At 39.9% G+C, this 17,200-nt stretch overlaps 1 protein-coding gene across 3 annotated transcripts in view; it reads right to left on the bottom strand.

The window, feature by feature from the left end:
- Window positions 1-16,278, bottom strand: part of lrfn1 (leucine rich repeat and fibronectin type III domain containing 1) — a 118,986-nt gene extending 102,708 nt beyond the window's left edge. For all 3 annotated transcript variants that reach the window (XM_020614877.1, XM_020614880.1, XM_020614878.1), the window contains exon 1: window positions 15,172-16,278. The gene's annotated coding sequence lies outside the window, so the exon portion shown is untranslated. The remainder of the gene's footprint in view (window positions 1-15,171) is intronic.
- Window positions 16,279-17,200: the final 922 nt, after the last annotated feature.

Here is a 17,200-nt window from a genome sequence, read left to right as displayed (position 1 = left end):
AGTGTGAAATGCAGGACTTCTAGACTGAAAAACTCTTTCTTTCCAACTGCCATCAGATTCCTAAACAGCTGACAGGAGTTTATAATCAGGAATCACTTCATGTAATTCCACTTGACTGTTTATATTCTGAGTTTGCACATGCATAATTGCACATTCATTGACTGTTGCACATACAGCTTCGATGTAGCATACATTTTCTCTTATGGTATACAGTATATGTTCTCTCTGTATTGTATTCTTATATTTTTTATTGTATTTCTTTTCACTTGCTGTTTAAGTAGGAATTTCATTGTACAAGGAAACATGTTTCCTTACTGTGCACATGACAATAAACACTTTGACTTGACCTTGACTTACTTGAGGTTATTGCTGTCAAAGGTGGTTCAACCAGCTGTTGCCATTACTTTTTCCACCATCACTTTGTATGTTTAATGTGTGTGTTCAATAAAGACATTAAAGATCATGACTGTTTGTGTTTTAGCAGGTTGTTGATATTTGTGACTTTGGCATAGATTGAAGCACATTTTATGAAAGTGAAAACAGTGCCATTACTCTTTCTTGTTTATATCTACCTGGAAAACTGCACCTAAACTGTGTGTATATATATAATGTATTTCTTTATTTATAAGTAGAAAGAAAGTCACTTTCAGCTTTTTTCCATTTAAGGGTCGCCACAGTGAATCGTCACACTGACGACTCGCATGTTGACATTTGGCATGTACTTTACGCTGGATGCCCTTCCTGACGCAACCATGACTCAAACCCGGGCCGCAGCGACGAGAGCGCTGCGCCTTAACCACTAGCCTACCAGGGACGGTTATTATTTATAAGTACATTATTTTTATTTTTATTTTTTTTAATGTGCATTACTTTATCAAATTTTTTTTTTTTTTTTTTTTTGTTCTCTCAGTCTTATCTTGTTAACTTGTTTGCTCGTTGCTTTATGGAAAAACATTGTACATACACACTGAGAACCACTGTATCACAGTCAAATTCCTTGTCTGTCCAACATACCTGGCCAATAAAAGCGGATTCTGATGCTGAAAGGCAATAAATCTGCCTCCATGTACATATTTTAAAACAAAAATTTAGGATTTACCACCATAGGTTAAGATGAAGCATAGTGAATCAGAATATCTTGCACAAAATGTCTTTCATTCCGTATTTTGTCTAATACGAATTTTACTTGCGAAAGATTTTTAAAGGTTATTTTTATGCTTGAATACAGTGGACAAAGACAGAAAGGAGAAATATGTAACAAAGTGCTCCTGCTGGACTCAAACACAGATCATCACGATTACAGCCACACATCTTATCCAGCTGAGCCACCAGGACGCCACAAACACCTAACAGGTTTGAGGGATGTTTGCTGCCATGGCAACACAGCAAATAACACTGATGTGTCTTATCTACAAGCCTGCAAAGGAAAGAAAACCAGAGCGCTTTAATCACAATATGACATGGGTGGAATAAAGCTAATATCATTGTCAGCTGACTGAAAAGTGACTGAAGAGACGCAGGAAGAATATTCCAATAAAACAACATTTGTAGCATAGTGAAAAAGAACTTAAGCAAGATATCTTATTATTATGTTGTTATATATTGGCACATGTTCAAATGAGCATTTTAATCCCAATCGTTTCTTTAATTATATGATTTAAAATGCCATTTTGTTGTGGTTATGTGAAGTGATCACCGGAGACATCAATGCAGACAGTAAAATGGCCAACGGTTTCAACGTATAATACAATAGTCTCTTTCCTACAGCCAGCTGCCAAGTGTGTTGCTTGCTCAAATGTCTTATCTTAAAATTGGTGACATGTCACCATGTCATCTATAAATAAATAAATAAATAGATAGATAGATAGTGTGCACATTCAAAAGCATGTGAATGTGCACACACACCTGCACAAGTTTTTTTTTGCCTTATACCTTGTAAGAATAAGACTGAAACTGAATGTGCAAACTGCAAAACTGAGCTTGCAGACAGAGACCTAAATGTACAAGCTTACAAAACTAAGTTTACACATATAAAACGTGTATACATGTGTGTTCAAGCACCTTTTGTTAGGGTTTTGGACTTACTTCCTGTTATGTACTTGCATTGATCTTACAAGTTTTGTCTGTGTCTCCTGTTTGTTTCCTGCCCTGGCTACTTTTGGACTGTTCCTTTTGAGTTTTGGATTTACAGTATCTATCAGTAAGAATTCTTTGTTTGTTTCTCTGGTTTGGTTTTAGTTGCGAGTTTGAGTTCGCTTGCCTAGCTCCCTGATTGAACTGTTTTTGTTGTTGGCCTAGTTTTTACTTTTTGTTACGCTTTATTAGGTTGAGCTCTTGAGTTTTTCCCTTGTCTCCCTCTCCAATGTCCTTATATTAAAATTTTCTATAAGTTATTCCTCAGTCTGTGTCTACATACCTGGGTCCACCCAGTGCTCGAGACCTGTCACCTTTATGAATGATATATTATAATATAAGACACAATGGAAGCGCTTAACTGCTGCATGCCTTATCACAGTCATTCAACCAGCTTCTCCTCCCCAGCTGAGGATCAAAGGGTATCCAGCTGCTATTACTGAGCTAATGCCATGCGCTCTTTCAGTTAAAGGATTTCTCAGATGTTATCTCTTTTCATCCTGAACCAGAGCTTTATTTCCTCTGAGACCTGCTCTCACAAAGCAGCACCTAGTCGCATAGCAAAACAAAGTATGAGACAAGATGGAAAGGGCAACAGTTTTAACTTTCCACTGTCTGTCATATTAGCATGCCATATTTTTGCCAATTAGATAATGTATTTGTGCCATTTAGGGAGGCTTTCTTTGGGAACTGTAAAGTGACATAAACCAAGCTGAGTCAATAAATGTTGAGATTCAAGTGTGAAATCTTGACAAATCTGTCTTTGATAAGGAGGTTTAATAATTAGAGGCACTGGTAGCAAAATAGTCCCTAAATTAATGACACGTCATCTCTGCAGCACAGTCTTGGACACTTTTGTGGAGATTTGTGAACATGAATATAATTTTCCTAGAGCTATGAAGACTGGAGAGACACTTTGTTAAGCTTCACTGTGACACTTTATGAAATTGTAGCAAATTTTATGACAAATGGGACAATATAACAATGGACTCACCACATAAATATAAACATAGACCAGTATAAACCCGATGGCATATCTTGTACCTTTATATTAAACTATTTGTCCACCCAATACTTTCCTCAGTAGAATTATTCGAACTGATAACTCTTTTTTAACAAAAATGTCAAACAGTTGTGTGAATGTGCTGCATTTCTTTTTCTTGTTTGATAGTAAACTGAATTAGAGCTTAAACAATTTGTCAAATAGTCATTAAAGTGATAAAATGTAAAACAGGCTCTATCTATTTTGATACATGCTTAATCATTTAAGTCATTTTTCATGCAGAGGAAGTGAAACATTGCCAAGCATGTCCTCGTTCCATCCACTCACTTTTTTCTTATACATTCACATTTTTGGACATTTTAAAAGACCAAAAAATTAAAGGTGCAGTGTGTCAGATTTAGTGACAGCTAGCAGTGAGGTTGCAGATTGCTGCATTCGGCAAAGCTCTCATACACCATGTTATACAGCCCTCACAGCCGTTTCATATCAATTACTGTAAATGTAGGACAAATTGCCCACTTGGAAAACAGGCATGGCTGACTTGAGCAAGCAAAAGCTAACAGCGGCTTCAACATTGTGTAAATCTGAAGGACTGCACTGCGCTCGATGTGCTGTGCTCTCCCAGCCACAGTAACACCCCAGGTACAGGTAGGTGTAGCTTAATAAAATGAGTAAAATTTCTAAGACCCTCCCTCCAGGGATATTCTGTCCAATTGTTAGATTTTCTTTTCTATTATTTATTTAAATGGTTTTGGTTTATAATTGTTTTTGATGATCTTTCCTCATAAAATGAGTAATATAAATTTTTATAAATGAAGGAAATCAAAAAGCTTTGTGTCACATTTGCCATTTGACAGTTTACTGATGCCTTATTGTGCCAAGAATAAAAAAAGAACTTTGTTCTTGACATATTTATGGGTGGGAATTCTCTCCCAAAAAATTTTGGAATTGGAACCGGGAATCGATAAGAACTGGGTTCGCTACGCAGAAACTGAATGGAAAGCAATACCCAACCCTAATACTATAGCCCATTACTGCTAATAAATCCTTCTAGATCTAACATACTACACCTTTAACAGATTGATTTAAAAAGAAAAGAAAATTATTGTTTGTGCAGGTATTTAAGTGTCAAGTATGAACACACTCAAACAACAGAGCTGTGGCACAAAACATGTTCAGATCCTTCACATAATGTGTGTGATAGAAGCAATATGAACATATTCAATCAAGAGGGAACCTTCCTGCATCAATTAAATTACCATTGTTTACTTAATGTTAAATAAAGCAGCAACATAAGAAAATGAATTCACACTAGAAAATAAAGTGTTGATTTAGGAACATTAAACAAATGTGAGATAAATGTAGCGCAGCAAAATTTCCCTGGCATGTAATGACGGAAAGAATGGTAAGCCTGAAATCAAATACCAGCATCCTTACAGTACAATAAATCAGTCATTTCCAGCTTTGCTAAACTCAATGAAGCATGCAGCTCTGCAGGATAGCCATGAAGTCTTCAACCATCCATCCGTCTAAACATACGAGAAGAGGCCAACAAACTTTATAAATGTCCTACACCGCTAATCCCCGTCTTCCTTTTCATCAATAGACATGCAGCCCACAATGACTACATCCAGTCATCATCTATCAGGTCTCTGCACAGAGAAAGTGTTTGGAAGAGCTTTCTAATGAACAGATCTTACTGGAGCCTGTCAAAATGCATCAGAACTGTAAGCACTGATGGCTCCAACAGGCCATAAGCCTAACACCCCCTTCAAGATAATCACTCTTTAACATCACTTTACATTTCTAGACTGGTTTGTCTGATAGTTTGTTACATAGTGTACTGATGCTGCTATCAAACCAAGCTTTCATATTATTTTGCGTGTCAGCACCTCTCATATGAACATGATATACTGTTCAGCTGACCTTCTACTGGGCGCTGTTTTCTCTGACATGAGCTTGGTTGGTATTTCTCAATGCATCTTGACAGACAGGTGTGCTGAGGGCCGAGACTGTTATGCTACCGCTGTTTTTTTTTTTCAACATAGGAGTTTGATGTGCTTTTGTTTTGCCAGTTCACATCTCATATAAGTCAACGTCAGCCAGCTGCCCTAGTGCAGGCCTATACTGATGATTCCCCGCAGCACAAAAGACTCAATCGAGAAGATGGGCTGGCTTACATGAGTGTGCAAGGTCCAAAATAGGTACTTTGGGAAACAAAATAGGAGTGCTGTGGGTTAATTAGTCTCCAGAGGGAGATTTTCAATTTAAAGATAGTAGTATATTGGCAGAGTATCACCTTTGCAATGGACAGTACTTGTTCAGTGAAGGAAAATGCAAATTAAAAAAGATCACATTTGCCAGACAGGCTTATCTTTATTTATGAAAATACTGCTCCCCTTATCAGCATGGCAATTTCTTTGCAATGAATGATGAAAGAGCATTTTTTGTTGCATTGTATCCTTATAGTAAGCACTTCCCAGGCATTAAGTACAAGGGAAAGGGCTTGCATCATTATAGTGTTTTATAGACTATATTTGGCTGAAGCCGTATTGTGACTCTCAAAGCATGTGCAAAGCATGGCGTGCACTTCATCCACTAAATACATAGATAGTTTTTGTATATTGTCAGTGCCCCACTAAAGGGCAGAGGTGCCCTCAGAAAGGTTTTGACAGAAATCACACTTCGCCACCTGGAAAACAGAGTGACGACTGAGTTTTAATCACAGCACGCTGCTGTATTGAGCACAATTAGCACACCAAATGTATTGCCATTTAACAGTCTTATAGTGTTATGTCATGTTTCACCTTGGCTTCTCCCATCACACACTCTGTTAACAGCCAAATAGCTCAGAAAATAAGCTAACACACAAAGGTCTAAGGCACACTAAGGACAGAAACAGGTAGATGGGTGGTTAGAAAAACAAACAAATACATATACATATTCATATAAACATTTTTGGATTTAGAGACATAATTAGACACAAATAAATACAAAATTATTAAATACTCAAATTATGCAAAATAACAAACATCACTGGGTCCCCAAATTATAGCTACTCCATACTAAGTCTAAGCAGGTTTAAAGTATGTGATGTGTTCACACTTAAATGTGAATATACTCAAAAACATCAGAAAGCAGCCTTGAAAACACTGTGGAGTGTATGGATGTATGCTGCTCTTTCACAATGCAATGCAGAAAAGACATGCTCACAACTAAAAGAAATTAAGTTTGGTTAAGTGTGAACTGAGATGAAACAGCCCCACAAATATCTCTGAAAACAACAAGAGAAACAAGTATTACATGTTTAGAAAAATATGTTGCTCTTTGTAAACTTGAAAGTTTTAGCAGCATGCATTTGAAGTTGTACTTTCATTGCAGTGAGTAGGGGTGTGACGATACACTTACAGTAGCTCACGAGGTGAGACGATACACGATATTGGAGATGATATTTTAACACTATTTTAAAGAAATTTTCAGTGACAAAATATATGATTGGAAAAAATGGTCTTTTATTCGACTAAGGTAGAGCAGGCTACATTAGCAGCATGGCTAATAAAATACAATGAAAACTCACAGGCTGGAAACGTGAATGAGGCCGCGCACATTGATTTGTAACCACGTGGCTGTAGTTTACACTCTTACAACAGTCCCCCTGCAACCCCTCACCCCCTGACCAACACAACCCTGTGTTAAAACACAGCAGGGAGTTGTGTTTTTGTCTGACTAATGTGAACGTACAGTCACACTCTCTCATACTGACAGCTCCTTTGGTTCTGTTATGCACTGATATCGCGAGACAGCTTTGGCCTTGATACATCGAAATATCGTCACGTTTTAGATCTCGTGGCAGGAGATCTCGTCACACCCCTAATGTTCAGTGATCAAAGCATTTGATCATTTCCTGTTAGAATACAAGAGCAAATATTTTGCATACTAACTGCAGGCACAGTATAACAGTCATTCACTCAAAATTAACAGCTGAACTTCATTGAACAATATGGGAAACAAAGCTAGAAACAACCAGCAGATGTTGAGTTGTTGAGTTCAGGCTCTGTGCCTGAAAGAAATCCATTTTGCTTCAGTAGCCTTCTGCTCATATAATGCACTGATTGATGTGTTACATTGATTACACAAAAAAGTGCAGCCAAATAAATCACACTGCGTCAGCTCTTCATCAGGTAGGTTATCACAACTTTGTTCTGTTTCTCAGTAATCCAGCATTTTCTCAAACACAAAAGCAGATGTTGTTCATAACAAACCTTTTATCTGCAGTGATCATAATGAAGATATTCTACAACCAATACTTAAACAGAAAATACTGGTCAATAATTACTTGATCTACATTTCTGCAGAAACGGTTCTCGACCATATGTTGGCCTCTTCTGAGGAGAATGAGCTCAGTATTTTAGAGCTGTAAAGCTTTCCATGGTCTCAGAGATTTAAACAGCAATAATCTACAGCTTGACATGGATACAGTGCACCACAGCCTGAGACAGACCTGCTAGACTCTTACTGACAAGACAGTAAAATAACAGTTTGTTCCTCCCATGTTAGATAAACCTCACATACACTATATTGCCAAAAGTATTCACTTGTCTGCCTTCACATGCAAATGAACTTGAGTAACAACTTCTTCTTAATCCATAGAGTTTAATATGATGTTGGCCCACCCGTTGCAGCTATAACAGCTTCAGCTCTTCTGGGAAGGCTGTCCACAAGGTTTAGGAGTGTGTTAATGGGAATTTCTGACCATTCTTCCAGAAGCACATTTGTGAGGTCAAACACTGATGTTGGACGAGAAGGCCTGGATCGCAGTCTCCGCTCTAATTCATCTCAAAGGTGTTCTATCGGGTTGAGGTCAGGACTCTGTGCAGGCCAGTCAAGTTCTTCCACACCAAACTCACTCATCCATGTCTTTATGGACCTTGCTTTGTGCACTGGTGCCTACACAACAAAGTAACAATAAAGAATTTTAAACATGTCTAAGTAGAGGCACATTAACAACACTGAGCAGTGATGGTAAGTGATGGTGATAGATGTGTATATACATTTTAAAAAATGCATTAATGGAGTGATAGCAATGCTGTCTCATTGTCAGTACAACACAAGCATCCAAATACATTTGGGAATTTTGCTGTTCTATCAAGGAATCTGCTTAATGCATTCAGATTCATCAGACAGGCACCGAGTAAAAAAACAAACAAACACACTGTTACCTACATCTGGATACAGCTGTATTCTAGTCATCTCTTTTCATGTCACACTGATGCATAATGTTTCACTCTCCAGACCTAATCATCCCACCATGGGAAGACCAGAAATCCTATCACTGTACATTTCATATTGGTTATAATAACATGCAGGCTACATCTCTTTGCCTTATGAACTCTTCTCAGTTTGCAACATCATTGTCATCTTTTTTATCATCATATCTTTATCATAAGTCATTAAGGTTCTATGAATGATCCAGCATTGCTTAGTACTTCTTTTGTTTGTTGAAATAGGGTGTTTCTAGTGCTGAATACTGGAAAATTTTAATTTTACAAAGCTATTTTCCTTACAGATAATGTATGTATACTGTCAGATCATAATAAAAAATAAAAAGATAATGGTTTATTATACAGATATACTCCCAATCAAATTTTTGATCTCACTTTCACATTCAATTCAGTGGGAAAGTGGCTGGTAATGTATATGTTTATCAGCCCTCTCACCTTCCTTATTGCTATATTAACATCATCCCCAGCAAATGTTGTATATACTGTACAACAGCGAGGACAGAACAGGTATGTGCATTAAATGAGGTCTTCAATGGTGGTTATTGAAATTATAAACCATCTAGTACCTTGGTACCATTTCAGGTACCTCTAAAAGGCTAGTATAACCAGTAAAATGCATTGCCAAAAATGGAAATGGGTGGCATCTTAAATGTGTAGGACCACCACTCTAAGTGTCTGTTAGATTTCCAGTAGTATTGCGTACTATATATCAGTACTATAAATCTGTATTAGTATATGTATGACCAACCGGGAGGGGGAAATTGTGTCTCCACTTAAAATGATAAGCCAGAAAGGTGGCGACATCGGTGCCCTAGGCGTCGCAGCATCTGCTCACCACGCTTTGTGATTTTATGTGGCCTACCACTTTGTGGCTGAGGTGCCATCGTTCCCAATCACTTCCACTTTGTTATAATACCACTAACATTTGACTGTGGAATATTTAGTAGCGAGGAAATTTCACAACTGGACTTATTGCACAGGTGGTATCTTATCATGGTACCATGCTGGAGTTCACTGAGCTCCTGAGAGTGACCCATTCTTTCACAAATGTTTGTAGAAGCGGTCTGCATGCATAGGTGCTTGAATGAATGAATAAAGTTTTTGCTGCTGCTGATTCTTTGAGGTAATATACTTTTCATCTCCTTTAAGCTGTGTATTCAGACTTGTGTCAGTGATGCAGAGGCCATTTAAAATTCTCCTTGCAGACATTAAGAATTGGGAGAGATTTAATCAAGGCTAGAAGAGGTTTTGTTTTCCCCGTACTATTGTTTTTCAGCTACAAAAGCAAGAAATCAAGATGCCTGACAGAATCTCTCAGAGTTCAACATGTTCTTTGATTAGGTGTCAAGATATTAAATATTGTGGAAATTTTAATCACATTTTCTGATTAATCTTCCCCTATATGTAATTAAAAAAACCCTATTGAGGCTGTACAGTATCAAACAGCATTGTGTGAAACACATCCAGTTCCCACAGGTGTCCTGGAACAACATGCATAGGTATTTTAAACAGACACCTAGAAGGGAAAAAACTGTCTGTGACAAGATATTATTAAAAGACTTTTTATTTTGGCACTGGGTTACCAGATTATGTACGTGTCTCTATTAAAGCCAGATATTCAACCAAACAGAGAAAGCAGAATGTGAAGGTTGAGCCTCTTAACCGCTCGCTTCTGTAGAATAGTTAATTCTTGTGCAGTCCTCCAGCCTTTAATAGGCAGAAGACTTGACACCTCCAATGAGCCCAGTGCCGTCTGATAAAGAGCACACCATACAACTTTCTGACAAAGAAATCAATGCATAAGGACAGAATGATCCCTCATCACAGTGCCATATTCAGTAGGAGTAATTCAGGGAGACATTATCTTTTTCCTAATGCCTCAGTCAAGAATAAATAGTGCATTAAATGTACTACATTTTGTCCAATGCTTCTTAGTTCAGAGAAGAAAGTCTTACTAGAACTAGGAGAATCTGTGATAGTAGGCGGTGCACAATAATATATTGTTCTTATGCATTATTTAATGGGACTGTGGGGAAGATGTGTTTGTGTGCATTTCCAATTCTGTATGAGAGCATGGAGCTCTCTTAATTGGCTTTCTCAGGAGAGCCAAAGAGATATGCTGCTCTGGTAGAGAATATTGATCAATATGACCAGATGCAGCTGCTAAAAGCATGACCTAAATCAATGTCACCTTCAGGTAAACAGTAGAGGACTAGAAGCTAAGACATCACAGAAGATTTGCTATTACACTGTACTACAGGCAGCCATTGTTTCTCCTTTACACCATGATCTCATATCACTGTACTAAAATGCCCTTATGAAGGCTCTGGCACATGGTGTCGGGAGCAACCACCTATGGCTGCCACATGGCAGGATGACGGCACAACTGTGGTTCTTGGGGGAGTCAGATGCCACCAATCATCTTCTTATCCAAGACAACAAAAGGAACAGGCAACTGGCTGGTACCATGTAGTACATCTCATGGGTATCAAATGCGATGCTCCTCTGTAGTTTAAAAGCCAGATGCACTACAGCAGGTGAAATGTTCTCCCAGTTGAATATTTGCATCAGGACCCCACCTGCTCTAGACACATTGAATATGGTGTGTTTGGATTATGGCGACTGCTTACCACTGGGCTCAGCTGGGTGTTCAATATCAGTATTCCTGAAAGTAGTAGCCCTCTCACCTCCATACAAATCTTTATGTCAGTCTTTATCCCTCTTTCAGACAGCTAGTCTCTAAAAATGACTCGACTGTTTCCTTCTAATAGCCCCCAACACCAGCTCCCACTGTACATTCTGGTCACAGTCTGTTGCTCCATTTTACATGTGACATTTATCATGTAGTGCCGAGCAGGTCAGTCTTTAAGCTTCAGCGCTCCTTGTGCACACCTGCTTTATCAGTCACTGTCGGAAACAAACTGCAGCACCACAGCCACAGTTAACAGGCATGCTGCAGGCACATGTTCACGCTCTGTGACAGTAAATGACAGTTTCCTTTATTCAGATGTACTGCTCAGATGTTAGGGGCTTAAATCCTCCCAGATAAAAGGAACCATGCAGCACCCCTTATTTACTAAGCCAGAATATGAATGCGCTCAAGACATATCAAAGCATGAACAAGTGCAGAAAGTGATGGCGCCTATCAACGCTGGGTTTTGAACTTTTAAATTATATTTTTATGAAGTTCTGGAAAGTATTCGGCTGCAGCTGAGGATGGTTTGTTTCACCTCAGTGTGCTGACTGAACATTTGCAAACAAATGCATGCCAGTACAGTCGACTAACTGTAAGGAATTTATAGTGACATGAGCCACAGAGCAATGCACTTACTGCAACACTGCTTGTCCTGAACACATTCACAGGGGACAGCAGTCCCTCCCACCATTCACTGGGCCAGAGACAGGGTGCACTCTGGACATGTCACAAGTGAAACACAAGACTAATTAATTCAGATTTACCACCTAACATGCATGTCTTTGGACTGTACATGGGTTTATTTTACTCTGGTTCTCTCTCATACACACTGTCAATTAATTTTTTTACTGATAATTAAGACATTCTTTCAACATCTAATATTGTATATACCTACTGTAGGAAATACAGTATTTCACCTAAGTGAATTAAAGCTCTGTCTACTACTGCAGTATTCTTAGTGTAATATTTTAGAGCTCTTATCTTTTGCTCCTATTGAAATTCATGATGCAGCAAAGCTGAGAAGCAGAAAGCGTTTTTTGCCTCTTGAGGCCTGCATGTTATTTACCTGTTTCCTCCAGTGCTCAGTGCTTTGAGCGCACCACTGTGTTTTTCTGTCACTTTGTTACTCGCTAACCTTAAAAAATAAATTGCAAGGATAGCTCTAGTTTAATTGCTTCAGTGCTTTGGTGGCTACTCCTCTGATCTTTTTGGCTAGTTGTAATTACGCCTTTTCTTCAACTTTTTTCATGCATCTTGAGCACTAAATAACTTGACTTGCCTGGGGAGAAACATCTATCTCACTCGGTCACTTGATTACTTAATTGATATAACTAGGGCTGTTGTTTGCTTTTATGCAATGTCTGGAAATAAACAACAACGAATCAAAGTGCATTATGATGCAAACCATGGCAAACTTAAAAGAAGTGGTAATTGCACTATTGTTAATTATGTGAATTCTGGACTCTGCATGCAAGAATTAAACAGTAACGAGAGGAGAAGCCAAAGAAAAGATCAGTGTCTCCTCTCAGTTTCAGCAAACGTTTCCTTAGTGCTGGGTTCAGCCTTCTATCTCTGCACCTCCGAGCCGGCACAGAATACCATATGGTACCATGATACTGAACATAACTGTGTGTGAGACTGACTGATAATCATGTGTGTTAAAAGTCCCTTAAACCATTTTGACTTCCAGAATTATAGAGTAACTTGAAAAAAAAGTTATCTTTGGAGAAAATGTGTGCATTTTGCAAATTCCCAGCTATGAGCATGAGTCTCTGTAAACACCTATTTTAATATGCCTTGTATAGACAACACACACAGGTCTATATAATCTGTTATGAAGTCTTTCATACTCCCTAATACAGATCAATAGCTTGTGCTTGCTGTTATTTTCTCATTCATACAGTGGCTGATAACCCTCTACTGGTCCCGATTTCATAATGCTAACACATGACATCGCATTGGCACCACCAGCAGCTGCTGTAATACAATGCAACATAATGGCAAGGCAGAGAGACCCCATTAATCTCACCCCACAGCCTGTATACAGCAACCCAGAGAGCAAAACAAAAACCTCTATACACACTGCAAAGTCACTCTCATTTTATGCATTACCTGCTGAGATATGAATTTATTGTGTTGTTGCTTCCTGCATGCGGTGGCAATGCTAAACATGGCAATGTTGGCAATATTGCATAATAATGGTAATGACCATCCTGTCCAATTTCATTAGGAAAATACATGAGCAAGTGCTCTGAGCTTCTGCTGTAACATCCTGCAACACACTGACAAGCCAAAGACCCGATCATTACTATTTATTGCAAAACACACAATAAGCAACACAAAAGTCTCCTAAATACATAAGAGCCCTGCTCTAGGCATTGCTAATTTAAATTACAAATCCAATAAGACTCAAGGGGATCTACCCTCCTGGGAAGATACCTCATTAACCTCTAGGAGTCTTTTCAACTCCCTTATGTTAAAACCTGTATGATGCACAGCTTTAACTAAACATAATTTCAGTTTGCTCTATTCACTCACCCATTCGCACACACAGGTTTCAACCTTTACTGAAACACTTGACAATAGCATGACCAACTGCTTGTGCTTTTGTTTGTTTTTACCATAAAATTCTTATATGACTTTACAGTTAGTTTTTCTTTTTTATTGCTCTTATGCATTAGAGGCATCTGTCAGAAAATGGAGCCATGCCAAGACCTTGGGACAACTTTCATATTCCATCTGACTGTGCACTTACATCGCTGTAAAGAGGCGATGCACTGCCATGTAGGAAGATTCATGCAGTCCTACGGCTCACTCAGAGTAAAAGCAGGGTGTATACAGTAGATGCGGCTGGTAGTCAGTGTTTGCCAGTAGCACTGTAACCCGCAGTAACACTCACTGCATAGGCTGATGTAGCAGCACAGCTGGCCAATGCTTATATCCTCCCCAGGGGATGTCTTTGAAGGAATTATGTGGATAAAGCAGTATGAAGGATATTTGGTTGACAGTAGTGTAAGAATACTGACATCTAACTCTTCCTCAATCTAATATATTTGCAACCTCGCTATCTCCACGCTTCCCCCACCTGTCCTCTAAGTAATGAAGAGCATTTCCTGAGACCAGACACTGACCTCTCTGGGCCTGCATGCCAAAAGAAGAAGAGCTAAAGTGTACCAATCTTCCTACAAATGCTGAGTTGAATCTAATGAGGTCAAGATTATTAAGCAACTAGAAAATGATGAGACAGGCTAAAAATTCCAGCTTCAAATGTAATTGACAGCACTCACTTGCAGCAGCCGTGAGAGCATTATCATGCTGCCTCAGTGTTTCTTAATCTCTTTATCATCTCTAAACCTGCTTAGCTGATGGTCAGAAACAAAATGTGTGCAGCCCTCTAGCTCACATACACAGTGCACACATCCTGCTGAGGCCGCATCTCATGACAAAACAATCGTCCTGTCATCTAGCTGTAGCCTGCAGCCTTTAAACCCAACTCAAAGGGGTACTAATAAGTTGTTCTCATTATTCAAGGGCTGTGGCTCCACTGTAAAACAATCCACTCTGGCATCAACCAGTGCCATTCTCCCTGATGGGAGGATTGCAGCGCTGCTGGTTTATGAAAAGTCTTGGTCTCTGTGTCGTGCTGATGCAGACACGCCCGGGCTTTTTCCACATGCACTTCAGTCTCTGGGAATTCAGCTCGTGTGTTAGTACACTGTTTGGAGCCACTGCACAGCTAAAGTATTAGGGCACTGTTTTGGACTCTAACACACTGTAACATATAACAGCACTAACGCTCCGCCATGTGAGGACTGAACATCCAAGTAGCCCCACACACACATGCATGTATATATCTGAGAGAAAGAGAGAGAGAGAGGTGAAGCATATTGCAGACCTATTATTCTACATTTAATAGTTTGCACACTCACAATCATTGTGGATGAGAGATGCACCACACTGATTCCCTCGTCAGAGACATAGCTCCAGTCAATCCACACATGTGTCAGGGGTGCCCAAATCAATTGCACATTGCTCGCCAAGTCTACTAAGTGACTTACCAAAAGTGGGACTAATAAGGCAGATGCCAAAGGGTTGATCCTATTGCACATGATTTCCAGCGTCCACTTTTGTCTCGCCGAGTAAATTGGCAAACAATCGCAGGCGGCAATGGGAGTTCATTTATTCCAAATTCACGCCTAAACCATCTTATTAAGGTGATCGGGGTTGTGCTGACAAATCCAACGGACGTGATGAACGACAATCTGCTGCTGAAGTGTCATGAACAAGATACAGTAGGATATCTTCCAGTTACCTGCGCAGGGATAAAACCCCACCTTAAATCCCAGTACTATCCGACTGATGTTTCAAGGCAGAAAACGTAAAGCTGAAATCCCCAAAATCCAAAAGCTCAGGAGAGTGCGCATCTTGCGTCCCAGCCGCGTTCACATGGGATAACGCGTACGTGCTCGTCTCAAGTCCCCGTGTACGGGTTTGTAACGTAGGAAAACGGTGGATTCAGTTTCCAATAAAGCTCACGCTTGTTATGAATCGCAGTACAGATGGTGCGAGGACAAACAACTGCAGTCCGGGGCTCTTTCTGGAGCGATGTGTTGCGCTGGAAAAGCCTCTGACGGTTTAAGCTTGGCGACAGATTCAGGCTGCAAGTCAAAAAACCACGAAGGTCGAAAACTCTCCGCCAACACCGGTCTCTAGTAATTACAGCAGCACAGCGCAGTCAGCACGCCTCTTTTACTGGCAGTTGTTTGCCATCACTGTAGCCATTTGATGGTGTAACTTCCCATCTGAATGCCAGCGAAGGAATCCCACCAATGCACTGATGCCGTCTTGTTTTCCTTTCTCCCCTAATACTATGCGTACCCATGCGAGCACTTAGTTTTCATGCACGGCTTGGTCTGTCCGCTCCTTCAGCAAAGCAATGCGGCCGATTTCTCCGGGCGGGATGTGGAAGGAGATCTTGCTGTGTCCCGTAGAACAAGCAGCCTTTGGAAATGCGCCTCTACTCCTCGAGCAGGCGCCCACCTGCGTAATAGGAGCCCGATATAAAAGAGTACATGCTGTCACGCCATGATGTCTGGAGCAAAGGGGCGAGTGGCCAGTGGGCAATGTCTTGGTACCAGAGGAAACGACTGACACGTTTCACGGACAGTGCAGCACTGCAGCAATGTGATGTCATTTGGGCTGCGTTTGAAGCATATGTACGACAAACTGGGGGTTTCTTTTACTGTGGTGAAGACAGTAGTGGGTTGATAAAGGTGTGATGGAAGGGAATAGCTCACGGTCCAGCACAACAAGATGCTGCAATGGTATGGAGGGAGGGAGGGAGGAAGGAAGGAAGGGAGGGAGGGACGGGGGGGACGGTGTAGGGTGGCAGCGGGTCATTGTTGCACTTACTGTAACGAACAACAACAAAAAAAAGAACTCACATTCACCCCCTATAGGCGTATGACGTGTTTACTGCTCTGTGCTCAGGATCTAATGAATCCCTTTTTATTTCCTTATCCTTCTCAGTCTTGAATGCAGTCATAATAAGCAGCAACACAAATAACTTGACCATGTCTCAGGCAGCACCTCATGCTTTCAGTGGCAAAGTGTATAAAGAAGTAAACATGAATATCCACCCACCAGGAAAAAAAACAGTGGGTAATTCTTTCAGAGCTGCAGAAGCCAGAGACAGCTCATCCTTCATCATAATGTACACATCTGCAATATACCTCTAAGAAGAAAATATCGTGTGTTGAGTGTCTTTTTCTGTGCACTTTCAGCCCCAAGTGTATTGTCTGCAAGGATATGTCATGAGGAAAGGAATTCTGGTGGACTTGACAAATCCTGTCAAATCCAATTGATTTGGCTGCAGGACTATCACACATATTGCACAGAGTTGCATTGTACAGTCGTGTGTACGAAATGGTGAATATATTGAAACTTGGGACATGTAGTGAGGAGAGGAAGGTATGAATTTACCTTCAGAGTAAATGGAATATGTCTGCTGTGAGCTGAATTAATTAGCTGTAAAAAAAGTACCTCATTAAAGAAAATTTAAGATACAATGAAAACATCACATAGGCT

Source organism: Monopterus albus, unplaced genomic scaffold (assembly GCF_001952655.1).
Source record: "Monopterus albus unplaced genomic scaffold, M_albus_1.0 scaffold152.1, whole genome shotgun sequence".
Lineage (NCBI taxonomy): Eukaryota > Metazoa > Chordata > Actinopteri > Synbranchiformes > Synbranchidae > Monopterus > Monopterus albus.
The sequence above is the reverse complement of the archived record's forward strand: the minus strand, read 5'-3'. Positions and strand labels throughout refer to the sequence as shown.